Source organism: Peromyscus leucopus, chromosome X (genome assembly GCF_004664715.2).
Source record: "Peromyscus leucopus breed LL Stock chromosome X, UCI_PerLeu_2.1, whole genome shotgun sequence".
NCBI classification, from domain to species: domain Eukaryota; kingdom Metazoa; phylum Chordata; class Mammalia; order Rodentia; family Cricetidae; genus Peromyscus; species Peromyscus leucopus.
The window spans coordinates 36,367,917-36,385,970 of NC_051083.1; positions in this window are offsets into that span (position 1 = coordinate 36,367,917).

Consider the following 18,054-nt stretch of genomic DNA (forward strand, 5'->3'; position numbering starts at 1 on the left):
TTCAGGATGCCCCCCCCCCCACTCCAGTACTGGTACTGGTGAATAGACCTAGGTCCTCATGTGTGCTAGACAAGTGCTCTATCACTGAGCTATATCCTTAGTTTTCTTTTTATTTTGAGACAGGGTGGTTACTAAGTTTGTTCAGGCTAAACCTTGAACTCTAGTCCTATAGACCAGGGAGGCTCTGAACTTGTGATCCTCCTGCTCTAATTTCCTGAGTACCTGTGCTACTCCTGCCTTCCCTAAGGATTCCTTCCTTCTTTCCTTTCCTTTCCTTTTCCTTTCCTTTCCCTTTTTTCCTTTCCTTTCCTTTCCTTTCCTTTCCTTTCCTTTCCTTTCCTTTCCTTTCCTTTCCTTTCCTTTTTTCCTTTTTTCCTTTTTCCTTTTTCCTTTTTCCTTTTTCCTTTTTCCTTTTTCCTTTTTCCTTTTTCCTTTTTTTTTTTTCCTTTTTCCTTTTTTTTTTTTTTTTTTCCTTTTTTTTTTTTTTCCTTTTTTCCTTTTTCCTTTTTCCTTTTTCCTTTTTCCTTTTTTTTTTTTCCTTTTTCCTTTTTCCTTTTTCCTTTTTCCTTTTTTTTTCCTTTTTTCCTTTTTTTTTTTTTTCCTTTTTCCTTTTTCCTTTTTCCTTTTTTCCTTTTTTTTCCTTTTTCCTTTTTCTTTTTTTTTTCCTTTTTCCTTTTTCCTTTTTCCTTTTTCCTTTTTCCTTTTTTCCTTTTTCCTTTTTCCTTTTTTCCTTTTTCCTTTTTTTTCCTTTTTCCTTTTTCCTTTTTTTTTTCCTTTTTTCCTTTTCCTTTTTCCTTTTTTTTCCTTTTTCCTTTTTCCTTTTTTCCTTTTTCCTTTCCTTTCCTTTCCTTTCCTTTCCTGTTCCTTTCCTTTCCTTTCCTTTCCTTTCCTTTCCTTTCCTTTCCTTTCCTTTCCTTTCCTTTTTCCTTTCCTTTCCTTTCCTTTCCTTTCCCTTCCCTTCCTTTCCTGTCCTCCTCCTCCTCCTCCTCCTCCTCCTCCTCCTCCTCCTCCTCCTCCTCCTCCTCTTCTTCTTCTTCTTCTTCTTCTTCTCTCTCTCTCTCTCTCTCTCTCTCTCTCTCTCTCTCTCTCTCTCTTGGTTTTTTCGAGACAGGGTTTCTCTGTGTAGCTTTGGAGCCTGCCTGGAACTCACTCTGTAGACCAGGCTGGCCTTGAACTCACAGAGATCTGCCTGCCTCTGCCTCCAATGATGGGATTAAAGGTGTGTGCCACCACTGCCTGGCTTCTTTTCTTGTTTCTAATGCTTAACTGACAATTTTTTATGTGTATGGGCATCTTCCCTGCTTATATGTCTGTATGTCTGTACCACTTGTGTGTTTGGTGTCCTTGGAGGTTAGAAAGACGGGGTTGGAGCCTCTGGCATTGGAGTTACTAGAAAATTGTGAGCTGCCATGCATGTTAGGAGTTGAATTGCGGTCCTCTGGAATAGCAGCCAGACTCTTAACCACTGAGCCATCTCACCAAGCCACCCCTCACCAGGATTTCTTAACGTTCTTGTCCCTTGGATTCCTTTGAGAGCTGCCTACTGAAAACTAAGACTCTTCAGAAACATTTAAAAAGTATATTCAGTAGATAAGATTAGCTGGAGATAGGTTATATTAGTTTTCAATTTTTTTTATTTTTTGTTTTTTTTGTTTTTTGTTTTTTTTGAGACAGGGTTTCTCTGTGTAGCTTTGTGCCTTTTCTGGAGCTCACTTGGTAGCCCAGGCTGGCCTTGAACTCACAGAGATCCGCCTGGCTCTGCCTCCCGAGTGCTGGGATTAAAGGCGTGCGCCACCATCACCTGGCTAGTTTTCAAAAATTTACAGTTTAATATTTGTGTTGCTTTATTGTTACATAGCTAGATGGAGTGGTGCATTGAGTAATATAATTTTGATGTAGTAATAAGGATAAACATTTATAAGTTCTGTACTGAAATGTGATAAGGTTGATTTCTCTTGTTGACAAAGTCAGAAATTGCCAGTAATAACATGCATGGTTTTTCACCTACATTCATGCTTAAGGGAAATGCTAAATTTCATTGAGAAACCAGTGAAGAAGGGAGATACAGATGTTTTCCCATGAAGGTTTATGACCAAACAGAATTCATTGAAGACCAGGGGTAAGGACCACTGTCCTTCATGCTTCCTTCATCCCTGTCTCAGAACTGCAAATCAACTCTGGCAGGTCAGTTTTCCTCAGCCAAAACCATTTAAAATCTCAATTACTTGATGCAGCCATTCCACTCATTTCTGCTATTTCTCATTTTTGAAATGAGTAAAGAAATAGCAAGAAATAGCCCAGTGCTTTTGGAAGGCTTTTTGAATACTCTTGGTTGTGATTTCCCTGGGAAATGAGATGATTAATGTGACTGGGCAGGTATACTTATCTCGAGTATCTGGAGGTCCCAGGGATGTTTAGGCTGGCTCACTAATGCAGGCAGTTTTCCTGTGAAATGACCAACTATGTGATCATTTCAGTGAGCAATTCCTTCATGATGAAGCATTGGGGAATAGGCCCCCTCTCTGCAACTTGGCTCAAGAATGTAAGAGAATAAGTGAATTGAGAGCTCTCCTGGGTGAGGAGGCAGGCCAATCCATCCTGTTAATTGAAGCCCCCCCCCATCTCCCAGAAAGAGCATAGGAAACTTGCTCTATCCCTTTCTTCAGAGGTGGAAAGCCCCACATAGTAGACTTGGCTTTGACCATGGAGTTATTTTTATTAGGGAGCATTTTCTTGACTTTGTCCTATAATACTCTTACATCTTGGTTAGTGGTTATGATGGTAGCTTAGGTTCACACTGCTTGATTCTGACTACATATATAGCCTTAGCACAATTATTGTCGTCTATTTTAAAAAAAGATTATTATTATTTGTATGTAGGTAGGTATGTATCTTCATGGATGTGCGTGTGAGTGCATGCGCCCATGGAGGCCAGAGACATCAGATACCCTGGAGCTTGAGTTATAGGCAATTTGTGAGCTCCTTGCTGTGGGTGCTGGGAACCAAACTTGGGTCCTCTGGAAGAGCAGCAAGTGCTTTTAACTGCTGAGGCCACTCTGTAGCAGCTATTTTCTTCCTTCCTCTCTTTCTCCCTTCTTTCCTTTCTTCCAAAAAGATTCGTGTGTGTGTGTGTGTGTGTGTGTGTGTGTGTGTGCGTGTGCGCGCGCGCGCGCGTGCGTGCGTGCGTGCGCGCGCGCACGTATGCATACTCATGCCTGCAGAGTCCAGCAGAGGGCATCAGCCAGACCACCTGGAATTGGAGTTACAGGCAGGACCTGGATGCAGGAATCCAAGCTCAGGTCCTCTGGAAGACAGTAATCACTCTCAACTACTGATCCATCTCTCCAGCTCCATTATTCTCTTATTTTCTAGATATCACCTTGATCTGCATGTGTCTGAGTTTAATTAGCTACTCTAACTCTCCCATCTGTATCCTCCCAGTGTTAAGGGAAGCTGTCAATATATCTCATGCTTTGACTGGTCCCATCACATGCAGTATTTATTTCAAGTTGTCTTCACAAACCTCATTATACAGTCTACATATCTCTCATCTGTTGTCCATAGCTGCTGGAGTATTTCATGTTTGCAGAGAGTGTCTTTGTGGAAAAGAATAGACACACCAGGATCTGGATTCTGATTCTGCCACTCATCACTAGACATTTTTCTTAGAAGTGTGATGGAGGCAGATGAAGAAAATTCAGTGCACATAGGAAATAGTTTTGACCTTAGAGTTCACTCTAAAGGGGAACTTCTTTAGAATAGCTTTTTCTAAGTAGACCATGGAAGAAGGAGGCTGGCTTGAAGAACTTACTCGTTTGGGCTTCAAGAAAACAATCTGGTGTGAAGTGGGTAGTGTATCCTGATCTGAGCAAAGGTGCAGTCCCAATGCGGTGGAAGGAAACTTCAAAGCCCAGTCCTCCCTTGCTGGGTTCCTTCTTATTTCCTTCATGGAACTATGGGGACCAGAAACTTGGGAAGGTGTACAAAAATAGGCTAGAAAACTGGAATGGTACGTCAGATCTGCAGGTGATCACTTCTGTGACCAAATCTTTTTTCTCCCATTTCCTTGTCAGTGGCCTCATCCTTAGGTCTCTCCATTCTGCAGCCACACTGGGTGGACTTTCTGTACCTGGTGTCCCCTTGTTCCCTGACCAGTATGTGGAGGACTGCCTCGGCTCAGATTTCAGTGCCAGCCAGGCCACACATTCGAACTAGTATAGGGTCACATAGCTCATCCTAATTTCTTGTCTATAATTTGAATCTGGCTCTGGGCTCCTGATTATTGCTCTTGCAGAGGACCCTAGTTCAGCTTCTAGAACCCACAGCCATTTTTAACTTCACTTCCAAGGGATCTGGTGCCCTCATCTGGTCTCCACAGATGCCCACATACATGCATACCCAAACATATATACATAAAATCTTTAAAATCCTGAAATCTTGAATTTGTATGGACAATATAGAAACAAGGACATAAATACACAGATAGGTTCTTACTTTGAGTGCTGGACATGTGTTAAGGTGGTAGAGTCTGAGATAAAAATTTAACCTTTGGTAATCAGTGAAGACTGAGGCAGAATCTATTCATTAGTGTTAAAGGGGAAATCTTGACAGGATCCTATATATGGGGCTTTAGAATATCAATTTCCTGTTCCTTTAGCAAATTGCTGCAAATGTAGTTTCTTGAAATGGTTTTGGGCTTCAGAAATCTTTTTTTTTTTATTATCAAATTTTATACGCTATTGAAAACTTGGAAAGAAACATCCCACTTTGTAGCTGAAGAATGATCAAATCAATGATGATACCATGTTTTGAAGGCTTAATATTTACAGACAAAGATGTTAATAGAAACACATGTTCAGAAAGTGAGACATTAGCCTCTGTAGGCAAACATTCCTCAGAAATGAAGAGTACGTTATTATGAGCACACAGGTAAGGCGAGCTTACAAGTATCCTACACCAGTGTTCCAAACAGTGTAGTAGGAGATCAGTATAGTTTTTTAAACAAACAAGTGAATACAAAGTGGAAAATTCAGAAATCTTAATTGAGTCTTACACAGCCAAAAGTTGCAGTTATTGGCAAAGCTGGTTCCTTCAGGAAGAATACATTTGTTACCCCTTCAGTTCCTTGAGGGGGTCTGCATTACTTGGCTCTTAATTCCTCCTTCCAGTTTCAAAGCCTCAGGTAGCAGTTGTCATGTTGCTCCTTCTTTTGTGTTCTTCCTGTAGGGCCTCTTGAGATTACATTAAGCTTCACCAAGATGATCCAGACTACTAGCCCCACTTACATATCTTCTGAGTCCACTTTGCCATATGAAGCAGCATTTGTAGAAAGTTCTGAGGATTAGGATGTGAACATTATTAAGGGCAGAGTATTTATCCTATTATACATTGCAAGGGAAAAGCAACTTAAAAGTGGAGAAATTGGACACTACCTTGACTAGGCAAGGGGCAAGTAGACATCATGTGCCTCCAGATGTTGCAGTCTTAGAAGGGTTGTCACCTATACAATACTTGGCTAAGAATGGATTATCTAAACCTAACCCTTAATCCCTATGTACTCTTCAAATGTAGGGTGAGTGTAGGCAGGGAGTTCTGCAATAGAGTGAACCCAGGAGTTCACTGTGCTAGGCAGGTGCTACTCCTGGCCTAGCCTTATTTAATAAAAGTATTGATATGGGGCTGGGGAGATGGCTCAGTGGATAAGAGTACTTGCTATTTCAGAGGACCTGGGTTTGGTTCCCAGTACCCATCCCAAAGCAGGTGGCTTGAAACTCCCTGTAACTTCAGCTCCGTGTGACCTGAGTCCCTCTTCTGGCCTCTGACTTCGCCAGGCATGCACACAGTACACATACATACATGCAGACAGACATAAATAAAAATCTTTAAAGTATTAATATTAAAAGGATCAGTTTGTGAAAGGCTACAGATTTAAAGAGGCTCAGTAGATAAAGACTATTAAATGTTATTTCTGACCTAAACTAGATCCTATAATGGAGGAGAAATACTGCCAAGTTGTCAATTGATATATTAGAATATAGGCAGTAATTTCAATATTGGCGTTTGTGTCCATTGCTGAATTTACCAAAGTACTTAATGCTGTTTAGGTTTGAAATTATTTTCCACACAAGTTATTAAATAAAGCCAGAAGGGCTGGAGATGATGTCTTAGGATTTTTATTGCTGTGAAGAAGAGACATCATGACCACAGCAACTCTTATTAAGAAAACATTTAATTGGGGAGGCTCATTTACAGTTTCAGAGGTTCAGTCCATTATCATCATGGTGAGGAGTACGGTGGTATGCAGGTGGTGCTGTAGTAGCTAAGCGTCCTACATTTTGCAGATAACAGGAAGTCGACCAAGACACTGGGAGTTACCTGGAGCATAGGAAACCTCAAAGCCTGCCCCCACAGTGACACTTCCTCCAACAAGGTCATACCCACTGCAACAAAGCCACACCTCTTAATAGTGCCACTCCCTATGAGATTATGGGGACCAGTTACATTCGAACTACCACAGATGGGCTCAGTGGTGAAGAGCTTGTACTGCTTTTGCAGAGGACCCGAGTTCTGTTTCCAGCCCATCTGTCAGGTAGCTCATAACCACCTATAATTCCAGCTCTAGAGGATCCAGTGCCCTCTTCTAGCCTTCTTGGGCTGTGTGCGTGCGTGTGTGTGACTGGAAACCCTGTTCTGTGTTCAGACAATTTAAAAATAGAAATAAAATCTTAAGAAACAAAGAAGTTTGCCTGAGAGGCATACTAGCAAGATTAGGGGAAACAAAACCACAAACCTAACAGGAATAATTCTGTGGCTTTCAAAGAAAGATGCTGGAGCTTTAGGTTATACCCTACAAGGCAGGACTATGGCATGTTCCTGGGGCCACAGAAATCTGAGTGGCTAAATTAGATCTTTGGGGCTTCTTGTCTACTTACATATAGAAGCAACTGTAGCTACAAGTGTCCCACTGGAGATCACAAATGCTGGGAGAGCAGGGCTGTGCCTGTGAAGTCTGTAGGAGAGATGTATCAGGGAGATCAAGAGATCAGGCCAAGAGACCCTGCCTCAATAAATAGTGATCCAGTGAAATTCTAGATAGCCACACACATCAACACTCACTCTCTTCCCTATGAGATAATCAGCTGAGGACTTCAACGAGTTCCGCTGAAAAGGAAATTGTCCTATTGTTTTGAAACAGGAAGAGAAAAGCTGAGGTAGTACCTCTTACTTGAAAGCCCATGAGCATCACATGGTGGACTTACTAGAATAGCATCTGATTAGGTAAGGTCTTAGCCTAAGCCCAACAGCCTGTATCACTCACCATCTAATTGGCATATACTTATGAGGTCAGTCTGAACCACTTTGACTACTGAATAATGGAAAATCTGATAGGTCATATTGTAGGAAAAAAAATAGAAAGTGCTGGGTTGAACTGCTGCTGAATGTAAAAATTTTTTTTTTTTTTTTTGGTTTTTTGAGAAAGGGTTTCCCTTTGTAGCTTTGCGCCTTTCCTGGAACTCACTCTGTAGCCCAGGCTGGCCTCGAACTCACAGAGATCCACCTGCCTCTGCCTCCTGAGTGCTGGGATTACAGGCATGCACCACCACTGCCTGGCTGTAAATGTTTTAAATATCAAAGATGCATTATTATAAGCAGCCTTGAAAAATAGTAAGTGTTGCTATAGTAATTTCTAACACGAGTTCCTAACTCATTTCTAATGTTCTCATGAATAATATTTGAATGTAGGCCTAGAAGTGTATGTAGCTCAGTGGTACCATGCTTGGCCAGCATGCACAAGGCCCCAGGTTCAATCCCTACACCAAAAACTGAAAGGTGGCCTGATAAAACACTAACCTGATGCTCCTATGTGAGTTCCCAAGACTTCCCCCAAAAGTATTGAGTCCTCCCCTGCTATTTGAAAATCAGACAATGGTGGTAGGTAGAGTCCCATTAATGAAGGCTGAGCAGTGCAGACATTTTTGAGTCTGATTTGGAAAGGACTGGGAACCCTGTTCTGTGTTGAGACATTGCACACTGAGAGTTCTAAACAAAGGATAAGGGATTGGATTCTTGACCCAACTAAACATGCAATTTACTGAAGCCTGGATAGTGCTTTGATTTTATGGCTTTAGTGAGTATGCTTGTTTCTGTAAAGAGTAAAAACAGGAACAAATTTCAATTTGGGCTGAGGTCCTTTCCAGGTTTATTGAAAATACAAAGAGTAATAAAGAAAAAGGTTGGAGGCCACACAGTTCCTTTCTGACATACTAGATCAGCTTTCCTCTGCACTTACTAAAGCACTTTTGCTGCAGTAGCTAGGTAGGGGGTCAGAGGAGACAAGTGTTGAGTATAATCAGGGGAACATGGAGAGGAAGAACATGTAGGCAGCCTCTTTAGCAGCAAAGAAAAGTAAGTGTGAACCACCAGCCCCCAGTAGCAGAGCATTGGGAAACTGCTGGAAATAGAAACACGAAGGAAAGTGTAGGCTTAATATGGTGAAAGCTATAAAGAAAGCACACATCTTACAGTTTAAGGGACGTGCAGGAGCAAAGAGCATTTGCTACATGTGCGTGTTAAAATGTTTAACACTGGGCCTGGGGGGTGGCTCAGCAGGTGAAGCTGCTTTCTGCCAAGCCTGATCTCAGTTTGAACCCCAGGACTCAAATGGTGGAAGGAGACAGCTGACTCCCACAACTTGTCCTCTGACCTCTACTTGTGTGTTGTGATATGTTTTTCCTACTGTCAAACATACACACCTGCATACATGAATATCAAACGAAAATGTATAGATTTTTAAGTGCCTAATATTTAGGAGCCATAGCAAACCTAACATGTTTTATAGCTTACTATAATGATATAGAAAGATGAATTCTTTTTCCTACTGCCAAAAAGCTACCAGGTTCTTCCAGTGTTATTTTCACTCCCACCCTCTGAAAGATCAGGGAAGGTATTCTGGGTTGAATTGTGTTCTTCCTTAAAGTTGTTGAAGTCCCACCCCTCCCACAGTCCCTACAAATACAATGTTATTTACAACTAGTATCATTGCAGATGATGAGATGGAGATGTTTGGGTGGGCTTTTTACTGATATGGCTGATGGTCTATTTCAAAAGGAGTATTTGAGCACTGTGAGGATAAGATAGAAATGCTGTCTTGCAAGGTGAGGAATGCCCGAAGAAACACATCAAACTGATTTTTCCTCACAGTTTCTAGAAGAAGCAAGCCTTGCCATCACTTTGATTTTAGACTTCTAACCTCCCAAACTATGAGAAAATAAATTTTCTCTTGTTGAAGTGACCTAGTTTATGGTCTATTCTTAGAACATCTCTAAGAAATCAATACTAGTGGCCTTTACAATTCTTGCTGTGGTTTTAATGAGTGTGTCCTAAGGTTTTATGTGTTAGAGGTGTGGTCTTAAGGGTGGCACTGCTGGGAAGTGCTATGAACCTATGAGAGGTAGGGCCTACTTGGAAGTCCTTGTGTGATGGGGGCATGTCCTTAAAAGGGGTTGTGGGACCCTACTAATATCCTACTTTCTGCTTTTTGGCTCATGATATCAGTGATTTGCCCTGTTACACACTCCTTCTGTGATGAGTCATCCTCTCTAGAAGCCCAAAGTGGCTACCTGATCGTGGAGTAGAACCTTCAGGGCTATGTGCCCAAATAAATCTCATGTGGTGATATATTGTGTACGCTAATAAAGCTTGCCTGAGGATCAGAGGACAGAGCCAGCCACTATATTAGACATAGAGGTCAGGCAGTGGTGGCACATACCTTTAATCCTATCACTCGGGAGGTGGGGATCCATCTGGATCTCTGTGAGTTCAAGGATATGCTAGGCTACATGAGATTGATCCAGTATAGGAGAGAAACAGCCAGGCAGTGGTGGCACACACAACTTTAATCTCTGCACTTGAGATCTCATGCCTTTGCTTGGGAAGCGCAAACGCCTTTAATCCCAGGAAGTAATATGGCAGGGCAGAGAAAGGTGTATAAGGCGTGAGGAAACAGGAACTCTCTCTTTAGGCTGAGGATTTCGAAGAGGTAAGAATTAGTGGCTGGCTGCTCTGCTTCTCTGATCTTTCAGCTTTCACCCTGACACCTGGCTCTGGGTTTTTTATTATAAGAACGTCTAAGATTCGAACAACATTCTTGAAGTTAATTGTCTTGGGTATTTTGTTATAATAGTATGAAAGTAACTAATGCATAGCCGATGAAAGATGTTTTATTTATCAAAGGCTTACTATTTCATAACAAGCAAACTTGAAATTTCAGCTGCTTATAGCAACAAGTATTGGTTTCTCTCTCAACCAGCTGTGAGGTTGGCTGGGGTTGTTAAGCTAGGGTGGGCCTGGCTGAGTTCTGCTCTAAGCTGTGTATTGGAGCTAGGCCTGCTCCATGGATCTCTCATCCTCCTCAGAACAGTGGCTTATCTGAGACATCTGCTCACAGGCAGATGTGCAAGAGGGCAAGCACATGATGGAAGCCAAGGTACATCCTTGATTTGTGCCATGTATGCTAATGTCTCTCTGGCCTACTGTTTGAACAAACCCATGGTCAAGAGACAGAATTCTCTGCCAATCATGAAGTCAGAGCAAGGAGATGCACATTAGGGGAGGGAAGACTTGGGAAACTGAATTAAACTCAACCACATTTTACATGAGAGTTTTATCTAAAATCCAAGGAATACTTAATGTCCTCAATTCAAAATTAACGATGTTGAAGGGAATAAAGAAAACCTATCTTTTAGGGTTATCCGTAATCTAGTTTGACTCTGACAAATGGAGTTAAGACAACATTTTTGTATCCTTTCATCTGTGAGCACCTTGCCTGGTTTCATAGCCTGGCTGTTGTGAATATTGCCTCAGTAAACATGAACATTCAGGTGTCTTTGTGGTGTGCTGACTTAGAGTCCTTTGGGTATATTACTGGAAGTGGTAGGACTGGATTTATATAATACTTCTACTTTTTTTTTTTATCTTTCATACCAATTTCCATATTGGTTGTATCAGTTTGCATTCCTCTTTTTTCAGTTTGGAATCATTTCAGTTGGAATTATCAACAGCGTGTAAAGGGTCATCCCATATCATCCCTTCTCCCCACACTCGCCAGTGGAAAGGGAAGGGGAAGACAAGAGAGGGCAATGGGGAGTGAATATAATGAAATTACATTATATACATGAATAAAAATGTCACAATGAATGCCAAACAAAAAGCAAAAACCAAAACCACTTCACATATGCACTACAGTCGTGCCGTGCAGAGCCTACTCCTCCAAAGACTGTTTCTGAGATTTAGGCTATAAAAGTAGTTTTTTTAAATTTTATAATTAATTTAATTTTATATATCAGCCACTGATTCCCCTGTTCTCCCTCCTCCCACCCCCCAATCCACAGCCCATTCCCACCTCCTCCAATGCAAGGTCTCCCCTGGGGAGTCAGCCCAGCCTGGTAGATTCATTGAGGCAGGTCCAGTCTGTTCCTCCCTGTATCAAGGCTGAGCAAAGTGTCTCAGCATAGGCCCCAGGTTCCAAAAAGTCAGCTCATGCACCAAGGACAGGTCCCGGTTCCATTGCCTGAGGGCCTCCTAAACAGTTCAAGCTAATCAACTGTCTCACTGATCCAGAGGGCCTGATCCAGTTCTATGGAGGCTCCTCAGCTATTGGTTCACAGTTCATTTGTTTCCACTAGTTTGGCTATTTGTCCCTGTGCTTTTTCCAATCAAAGGTCTCAATATCTCTTGCTCATATAATCCCTCCTCTCTCTCGCTGGTTAGACTCCTGGAGCTCCACCTGGGGCTTGGGCGTGGATCTCTGCATCTGCTTTCATCAGTCACTGGAAGAGAGTTCTACCACGACAGGGTGTTCAGCCATCCGATCACCTGAGTAGGTCAGCTCAGGCACTCTCTCGACCATTGCCAGTAGTCTATAGTGGAGGTATCTTTGTGGATTTCTGGGGACCTCTCTAGCACTCTGCTTCTTATTTTAAGCAGAGGTTCTTGACCTAGACTATTGGCTTGAATCCTGCCTCTGCTGACTAGTCCTCTGTGTGTGCATCCACAGGGGAAGAAAAGCAGTGGCAATTCTGTCAGGATTTTCTCAGTCCAGTGAGATAATTCATGCTTCAATTGGTGCTTGGCACAGAGGAAGTGCTCAGAGATTATTTTGTTATCATTAGCAAGTATCAGATTTTGAAATTTGCTTACACAGAATCGGAACTTGTACCAGGGCACAGCTACGCTGACTGCCTACTCTGTTCTGTAATTTAACAGAAACCAAGCAGTAGAATCTGAAGAATACTATTCACAGTGTCCTGAGACTTCACAATCACAACTACTTTCATTCCCCCAAATGCTCAGTTTTTTTTTCATTTCCCATCCCCAAGTTAATTGGCTGTTAAAAGAAAATTAAATGAGAGTAGTAAAGATATTAGATACTCTTGACTGTCCTGGAAGGGCTCCTTGAAGGGAGAGTTGGGCAGTCTTCCATTTGTATGTTAAAATTGGCTAAGGTTAGTTATTTATATTCAAAAGCTGTGTGAGCTCTCAGATAGTCAAGACCATGCCCTGTTGAGCTTCACATCCTCAGGGGGTGGCAGGCATACCGTTAGTATTCAATAACAAGGAAACAGAAGAAAGAAACATATACTATCAAAAAGGTGATAGGTTTGGAGATTTGCCTATGGAAGACCCAGTAACATACAAGGGACTTAGGCAGTTCGAGCTAACAGTGAGAACACAGCAATTTAAGTTTCAGTTGGGCACTGGCATCGAGAATTAAAGGAAGCACCAAATGGAAGGCTGGCTTTCTCTTTGCTGGAACAAAGGCATTTAATCAAGCCTAAATGCAGAGTCTTTTGAACTTGGATGATTAATGCAAACATCTTCATGGGGACAATCAGTTTGTCACAATACTGTTCCTAGGAAAACAGCAATGGAGAAGTGCTGTACGGAACTATCCTCCAAGGCAAGCAATTTCCATCTTTGGGAGTTGAACTGTGCCCGTCTGGAAAACCCCAGTTGGTTTGTTGACTGTTATGCTCCCCCATAGAGAAGAAGGGAGGATAATGAGACTCTTACTTGAGGATCCAGCAGCTCCCTACCCCCTGCTGTATGCAGTGCTGTCCTAACTACACATGGCATCAGGGAGGACCTATAGCTGGGGAATACTAGGGAGGAGGGCTCAGCTATGTGGTTCTGAGCAAGCCATCATCCCTGCTGGGTAGAGAATTCCCAGGGTGGCCCTCTGCTTAGGGGAGCACCAACGTTCTGTAAGGAAGTCCAATAAATTCATTGGTTCCCCAGAGTGAACATGGATGGAATTGTACCGTGGTTTGTCAGTAGGAAGAAGGGTAGATGTTTATATTCCTGTCCCCATTCCCCGACCCCCGGGAAGGAGTTTTAGCAACCACAAGTTAGGGAATGGTCATTTACTGGGGGTTTGTTATGCACTAAAGAGCTCCTTTAAAATATGCTACCACGCCTGTAACTCCAGCTCCAGGGGATCCCACACTTCCTTCTGGCCTCCATAGGCAGCTGCACTAACATACACAGACATACATAACCCATACATAGACACATATGCATACATAATTAAGAAAGAAAAACAAATCTTTAAAAAAATCCTACCAATTATCTCATGAGAAGGGCCAGTAAACATCAGAAATGATCACAGCACTTGGCAAAATCTGCAGAGGCGACCTGCAATTATGTTCTTTAGCCTCCCTCCCTGGCCTAGAACTCAAGATCCTCCTGCCTCAGCTAAATCACAGCTCATCCTTCCTGCCTTGGGTCTATTTTTATGGCTATGCTTTTCTTTAAATCTTTGGGATTATATTAAATGTGTTTGTATATATGAGTGTGTATGGGTGTCTGTTCACGTGTGTGCAGAGTCACCTTCTATGCTGGGTATCTTCTCAATCTCTCTCCCACGATTTTTTTTTTTGTTGTTGTTGTTTGAGACAGTGTTTCTCTGTGTAACTTTGCGCCTTTCCTGGAACTCACTCTGTAGTCCAGGCTGGCCTCGAACTCACAGAGATCCGCCTGGCTCTGCCTCCCGACTGCTGGGATTAAAGGCGTGCACCACCAACGCCTGGCTCTCCCATGAATTTTTGAGACAGTCTTACAGAAGCTGGAACTCACGGACCAGGCTTGACTGACTGGGTAGTAAGTCCCAGAGACCCTCCTTTCCCTGTCTCCTCAGCAGTGGGATTTTAGGCAAGTTCTTCCATGCCAGCTTTTAATGTGGGTTCTGGAGATCCAAACTTAGGTCTTCACGCTTGTTTAGTGTAAGGCGTCTGGGATTCAGCACAGCACACACCCAGACACCAAATTCTCAGCACAAAGGAGCTTTATTACCTGGGGGGGGGGCGGACAAGCAGGGACAGGGTGGGAGACAGCCTCTGGATCAGCAGGTGTCTCTGCAGGAGTGCTTTTTAAGGAGGACAGGGGAGGTCTGTGCTAGGATGCGTTGGTAAGTCCTGATTGGACAGGTTAACGTCAGTGTAGCCAAATGATGAATTCTCACTGATGGACCTTGGTGTTTTAGTCAGGCATAAGGGGGTGGCCAAAGCAGGGACTAGACATTGGTGGCTAGCTTTAGGAATGTAATCTAATGGTTTGGCCAGGGAGAGGGAAGCAGGGTAGGCAAGATCTGCTGGTGCCATGTTTGCCATGCTCAGACCTGCTAGAGAGCCCTTCACTGTGCAAGCACTGTGTTGACGGAGCCATCTCCTGCAATACTCCTATTTGTTTACAGTTTGGCATGCCTCCTTTCAGTCTGTAGCTGTCTTTTCACTTTTAACCATATTTTTGGATGCATTTTTTAAAATTTTGATGTAATCCAACTTGTCACTCTGTTTCTTATGGTTTGTGTCTATTGTGTCTTATTTTAGAAACCATTCCCTAGATTGATTTTTCCATACATTTTTTTCAGTGTCTTAAGCTTTTGCATTTTATAATTGGGACTTTCACTTACTTGCTTATTCTCTCTCTTACCTTGGAAGTTGTGAGCAAAGGTATTGTTGCTTTGACCTATAAAAACATTCTTTTTCTATCGTGCATACCACATATCCCCAAACGTTTGATTAGATTATCTATTCCAAGATTGAGATGCATTTGTTTTAATTTGTGGCTAAGGGTATAGGCCCATGCTTCCCCAGCATGCCCAACAATCTGGGTTCCATTTCCAGCTCTGCAAACAAAAGAAAACAACCCTCCAAAACAAAACCACTCCCTTTTTTTGTGGACATGTGTTTGGGTCCAGCAGTTGCTTTGGAGTTTGAGAAAGTGACAGTTGATGACTCTGCACTAAAAAAATACTTTTAAAAGATATAGAAATGGAGCTTCTATATTAACAAAATGTTACTGGATAATATTTTATCTTTTTTTAAAAAATTTTTGAGACAGGTTTTCACTGTGTAGTGTAGCCCTGGCTTTTCGGGATCTCACTCTGTAGACCAGGCTGGCCTCAAACTCAACAAAGATCTGCCTGCCTCTGCCTCCCAAGTGCTGGGATTAAAGGCGTGTGCCACCACTGCCCAGCTAATATTTTATCTTAAGATGTCTTTAAAAAGGAAAAAAGATGGTGACCATGGTATAGCTGGAGTGATTTCCTTCCTTCCTTCCTTCCTTCCTTCCTTCCTTCCTTCCTTCCTTCCTTCCTTCCTCCCTCCCTCCCTCCCTCCCTCCCTCCATCCTTCCCTCTCTCCCTTCCTCCCTCCTTTTCTTCCTTCTTCTCTCTTTCCATTCCTCCTTTGAGACAAGATCTTATGTAGCCTAGGCTGGCTTTAGAATTATCATGTAGCCAAGCCAAGGCTGACCTTGAATTCCTGATCCTTCTCTATCTTCCAAGTGGTAGGATTATAAGTGAGTGCCATTGTATCTCACTTGGAAAGATTTCTCAAACTGAGCTACACTATATAGTTTCTTTTTAGTCATTAACTTTAAATATTAAGTCAGAGCCGGGTGGTGGTGGTGCATGCCTTTAATCCCAGCACTCAGGAGGCAGAGGCAGGTGGATCTCTGTGAGTTCAAAGCCAGCCTGGTCTACAGAATGAGTTCCAGGACAGGCTCCAAAGCTACACAGAGAAACCCTGTCTCAAAAAACAAAAAACAACAACAACAAAAAAATTAAGTCAGTACTAAGTTATGTGGTTAAATGGTCACATTAGCGAAGATGCTGTGAATAACACATTTGATCAAATGTTGCAGTTATATCTGAGATTGTTAGATTTGTGGATTGACACTTCAGCATATGAAATCTCCCCCAAAACTGTACCCTAGAAACAGTTAAATGTAGATAAATGTGTACTGTGGTTTTGGGTGTTTTTTCTCCAAGGGCTTGTGCTTAGAAGTACAGAGTTGGGGGATCCTTTAAGAGATGGGCTTAGTGGGATGCAACTAGGTGATTAATTGTGCTGCCTCTGGAAGACACTAATGTGTTTGTCTTCTGGAATGAATTGGTTCTTGAGAGAATGGGTTGTTATAAAAGAGTGAGCCTTCATGTCTTGCCACCTAATCTCTCCCGTTGTGTACACTTCTGCTGTGATGCCATTTGCCATGTTGTGACATAGCCAGAAGGCACTCAACAGGGCTGAGCAAAAGTCAGCACCATGTTCTTGAACCTGTTTTCTTTGTAAAGTATCCAGTCTAAAGCTAGTTTGTCATAGTGGTTTAAAACAGACTAATACAATATGAATTATCCAGGTCCCATGAGCCACATTAAAAAATTATGCTTCATATATATGTTATACACATGGCTTGAAGGTAGCTTTCTACAAAATTTTTAGCCCATTGCATTTTGACTGTGACCTGTCAACCTTGGAATTTTCCCTCTGGCTTTATGTTGCTCAAAATGTTAAATTTTCTAGCATTCTGGATTTCAGATTTTTTTGGATTCAGAATGTTTAATTTATATTACATAGTTTACGGAGACCATGAGGTGATCATTTATTTATTCAATAACACTCTGAATCTGTGTGTCTACTAAGGGAACCAAGAAGACTGAAAATCTTCCACATTCCATCATTTACCCATTCACCAGGGAGACTGCTTTCACCAACATGAAAATAGGGCTGGTGTTTCATGGTCCTACAAGGTATACACATGGACATCTAAAACAATATGAGTGAAAAAAAATGTTCAAAATGGGACAAAGGATAGAGAGTGAGAGCAGTGAATGTTTTTAAGTGTTCAAATGGAAACACTGGTGGTTAGGTGGAAGATACGGTCAAAGTACATAGCTGTATATTTTCCAGGTTTCATTTTTTCTTTTTCTGTCATTTCAGATAGAAATGTTTAAGGGAAACAATAGGGAAGGGCTGCCAGGAACATAGCAATTTGGCTTACCAAGATCATTATATTTAGTACTTTAATGTCTAGCTTTTGAGGTGGGGTGAGGGCTATTGTATTTAAGAAAAAGTAAACAGTTGTTCTTAATTATAGTATGCCATGGGACTTGGTGTGTTGTCTTCAAACAAAAATACTACAGCTTTGTCACCATTGTAGGAATATCAGTGACTAGATAAAATTGATCATCTGAGTAGTTATGATTGGGAGTCATTGAGATTAAATAATGCTAAGCTTTGGAGACTCAACAGTAAACTTCAAATGGAATTCATGGCCTTGAATTTGAGCAAAGCAGCTTATTGTGTAATGTAGTATTTATCACCTCCTTAGAAAGACAAATGATTTTTTTTCTGTTTGCATAATGTATTACATTTTTGAGATTCATACATCACCTGGTGTACTTTATATAATAGTAACATAATAAAATATTCCTAGGATTTGACATGTTGAAAAACACTGTCTGCTTAAAGAAATGAGCTTGCATAAATTACTTGAAGAACCCATAACCAAAGTCTTTTCCTTTCTCCTTCACCTGTCAGGGCCCTTGATAGTTCATTTCTGGCACCTGAGATCTTTATTTCTCTGCTTGAAAATAATCTTGTAGTTTTAATCTACTATGTTGGATGGGAGCTATGGTCTATCCCTAAGCCCTGGGCAAGAGGTCCTTGCCCTGGGACCTGGCTTCAGCAGGGCTCCATGCTGGCTATCCTTGAG